Source organism: Sardina pilchardus, chromosome 6, assembly GCF_963854185.1.
Source record: "Sardina pilchardus chromosome 6, fSarPil1.1, whole genome shotgun sequence".
Lineage (NCBI taxonomy): Eukaryota > Metazoa > Chordata > Actinopteri > Clupeiformes > Clupeidae > Sardina > Sardina pilchardus.
The window spans coordinates 35,873,160-35,877,328 of record NC_084999.1 but is presented as its reverse complement, the minus strand read 5'-3'; positions in this window follow the sequence as shown (position 1 = coordinate 35,877,328).

Below are 4,169 nucleotides of genomic sequence, written 5' to 3'. Positions count from 1 at the left end.
TTAAATATTAAACCTACGCCAAGTCTAGTCAAATAAAGTGACCACATGACCAACACAACCAACTGAAACATAGCGTCACTACTCCCACTCACATCTTCAGTTTGATCATCGTTGATCGCATTTCCCAAACACGTTAAGAAGCTCTAAACACTTTCATATGCTTTGGAGCGCTCTTAAACAAGAACGTGTTTCCCAGAGTCCCTCTTAACTTAAGAAAATCTTTCACTAAAAAAACAACATAGCCTAAAATCAAGCTGACCCACTCTTAACAGCCTTCTTAGCAATCAAATGCTCAGTATTCATAGCCTGCCGTTAGGGGCATCTAGGCTTCAGTGTTCAAGATGAGTCAAGCTTCACCTACTCCATTAGCATAGCCAATGTGCACAATGATAAAATCCGGTTTACATTAATGCATACCTGCACCCCAGTCGCAACCACATAGGCTCAAGGGTTACATATTCTCTGATATAATAAAATAACGTACAATACCCTACATGACATGCCTACCCTACTACCACACTATATCTATAAAACAGATGGGATGCGTCTTGCATGCGTTAATATATGAATGGCTTAAGCTCATAACAAATAAAACACACTCATCATCAAAGCACATCCATCCTGCAACTTATTTGCAATGTGTGTCACTGTGACAACAATGTAACTTATTTGCACTGTGTATCACTAAAGTAATAGCTCTAAAACTATCTTACCATTACAAACTGCTTACAAAATGCTTAACAACACTTAAACATGTTGACTAAAATGGTTCATACATCCATCAGAAATTCAACAACATCTATTATGCTTGTGTGCTATTGTTATCTCTAGTCATACAAAGCTCTGGACTATCATGTTAATAACGCACTCCATACAAACACCTAGCCAATATTTATTATAGTTCACTCAAACATTACCAACAACTAATCACATTTAATAGCCTGATAAACCAGCCTAAATGGATTGGATGTCTAATTTAGTCTGGCTCCGATGAATGGATACAACGGAACATTGTTGATGAGCACAACCCGTTGTCTTTCAAACCGTGTCTGTGCCTATAGGCCAACGCTCCCTCAAAACCCCGCCCCAGAGCCCTCTGCCCCGCCCGCGTTGATTCAAAACACATCTCTGTGTTGTGATTGGTTTAGTTGCCATCTGCCAGATTCAGGGCAGTGTTTTCAAAATGTACAGTGGTCCGAGGCCAGACCCAAATGCAGGCAAAACATTTTGCCGTCCGGCAGTTGGCGCTGGTTTTCCAGGCTACACATTTAATACTCTTATATCACAACCAATGTTACTCGAAGACACACCTATAACCTAAGGTTATATTTATCAAAAAAATCTTTCAAACTTTTCTAAAAAGAATGCCATGAAAATAAAGCCCCCAAAAAGACTTACCATAAAATCTATTGTTTTTGACCTTTTGGCAACCACTGGATTCTGGAACCTCAGGCCCTATTAATAACTTCTAGCATGGTTGCCAACTTTTTAAAAAGAATGTCATGAAAATAGAGCCCCCCAAAAAGACGAACCATGAAATCTATTGTTTTCGACCTTTTGACCTTCAAATTTGACCTTAAATTATAAAAATGATTTTGGCAACCACTGGATTCTGGAACCTCAGGCCCTATTAATAACTTCTAGCATGGTTGCCAACTTTTTAAAAAGAATGTCATGAAAATAGAGCCCCCCAAAAAGACGAACCATGAAATCTATTGTTTTCGACCTTTTGACCTTCAAATTTGACCTTAAATTATAAATATGATTTTGGCAACCACTGGATTCTGGAACCTCAGACCCTACTAATAACTTCTAGCATGGTTGCCAACTTTTAACAAAAAATGCCATCAAAAGTTTTTTTTAGGATCTTGGCCTGCCGACTATTATGGAAACAATCACACCACCTCACATTCCTGCACACCAATCTAATTTAAATATGTGTGTTGCTCATCCTCATGCACACCAACATACCATCTTGCTTTCTCCTCTTCAGAATTGACACAGGTCCACACTGCAGGTGCTCGGGCCCGCCATCGCCGCTTGCGGCTATATTTATTATTCTTCTAACACACTTAAAGGGATAATCCGGAGTGAAATGCACTTTAGATCAATTTTTCGGACTATTGGGCGTACATACGTTGAGTTGACACCAAAATCATGTCATTCGGATGTATTTTGAGAAAGTTTGAGCTCACCGTTTTTAGCCAAAACTCGTTAGCCTGGAAGTGACCGGGGCAGGTCCTTTCGCCGCTACAAAACGCTATTTTTATACCTCTTCTACTGTTCCAAAAAACACTACACTTACGTGGTAGTGAGTAGAGGGCCCCTAAAGCCAAACCGAAGTATCCCCACGTCTTTATGTGGTCGGATAGAGAGTCCAGAATTAATTTAATCGAGTCAGTACCTTTCCGGAAATGTCGCTGCTGCAGCTAGCAACGTTTTCACAACACTTTACTAACATTTCCGGAAAGGTACGGACTCGATTAAATTCATTCTGGACTCTCTATCCGACCACATAAAGACGTGCGGATACTTCGGTTTGGCTTTAGGGAACCTCTACTCACTACCACGTAAGTGTAGTGTTGTTTGGAACAGTAGAAGAGGTATAAAAATAGCGTTTTGTAGCGGCGAAAGGACACGCCCCGGTCACTTCCAGGCTAACGAGTTTTGGCTAAAAACGGTGAGCTCGAACTTTCTCAAAATACATCCGAATGACATGATTTTGGTGTCAACTCAACGTATGTACCCCCAATAGTCCGAAAAATTGATCTAAAGTGCATTTCACTCCGGATTATCCCTTTAATGCAGCTTCAACCGTTTAACGTAGAAACTCCATTCAAACTTTGTCGCGTAGGTCTTACTTACACGATGTGGGCTTTGTATTTTTCAACTTTGTAACTTTTATACTTTTTAAGCTATAAATTAAAAACTATTACAATTTCCCCATAGACTTAACATTGCGATTATGACATCATAATAGGGCAATTAGAATCTTATGCCAGGTGGCCAGGCCAGCTGCAGCAGCTCTCTCTCTCTCAGGCTTTAAGCATACAATCTCTCTGAAGACTACATATCCTGTTAACTGTTTCTTCTATCCACAAATGTTTCAAAATAAAAATCCTCACTGCAATAATACACTATTAAATCATTTATCCATTGAAACTACTCAACTATTTAACTGTTCAACCATTCCAACTGTCAGTTATCATCAACTATGCCTCCAGTCAACTACATGAAACCTCCATGTACCTAGCAACCAACATAGCAACCATTAAAATTAAGCGTTTATGACCGTTTCCATAGCAACCAACATGATTATACTGCAGTAACTTCTTGTTTCCTGATAGTGGCCACCATGGATACCCTAGCAACAAATGTTTCAAAACAAAAGCCCTCACTAGCAAGTTATCTAGTTAGCATGATTAGCATTGTTGGTATAGCTAGCATTTTTAGCATAACTGCAAAAAATCATCAACTAAGTTAGCTAATCAACCTGGTTAGCATTGTTAGCAAATCTAGCATTGTTAGCATAGTTAGCATTTTTAGCATTACTGCTAGAAATCATCGGTTAAGGCGAGACACTACAGGTGAATAGGGTAATTTTTTTAACTAACAGATATCACTATGAAACTTCCCCTGTTGATTACTTACATCAACATAAGAAAAAAATGTATTACAAGTTTTTTGTAATTTAATGTTTACATATGCAAATTAGGCATTATCTCATTAAATTGCTAGGTTACGGGGACGCTGGCAAGACACGCCGCTCCATCTGGCATCATGTTTTTGTTTGGTTTTATGTAATTTTCGTAATTTTATGTTTTATTCTGTTCATTTTTTGTATTTATTTGTTTGGATTAATGTTTTAACTCTTTATTTACGCTATTTTCGATAGTCTTGTGCTTTTCTTAATCTTTATTTTGCTACTTCAAGTTGGCTGATGCCACAGCGAGTCCTCCATCCTCCATCCATGAAACACTACACTTCACCGTCTGGTCAGGACAGCTAAGGACCTAGCTACCAACCGCGGGCGACCTGGCTACCAACTGCGGGCGATTCTGCCGCCGCGACTGCTGAGCTGCTGCTGGCCTGCGAGCTGCCATGCTCTGCAACAGTGCTAACGATGGAAGCCAGAGACAAACTGTTGCTGATCAGGGTCGCTCACTGCT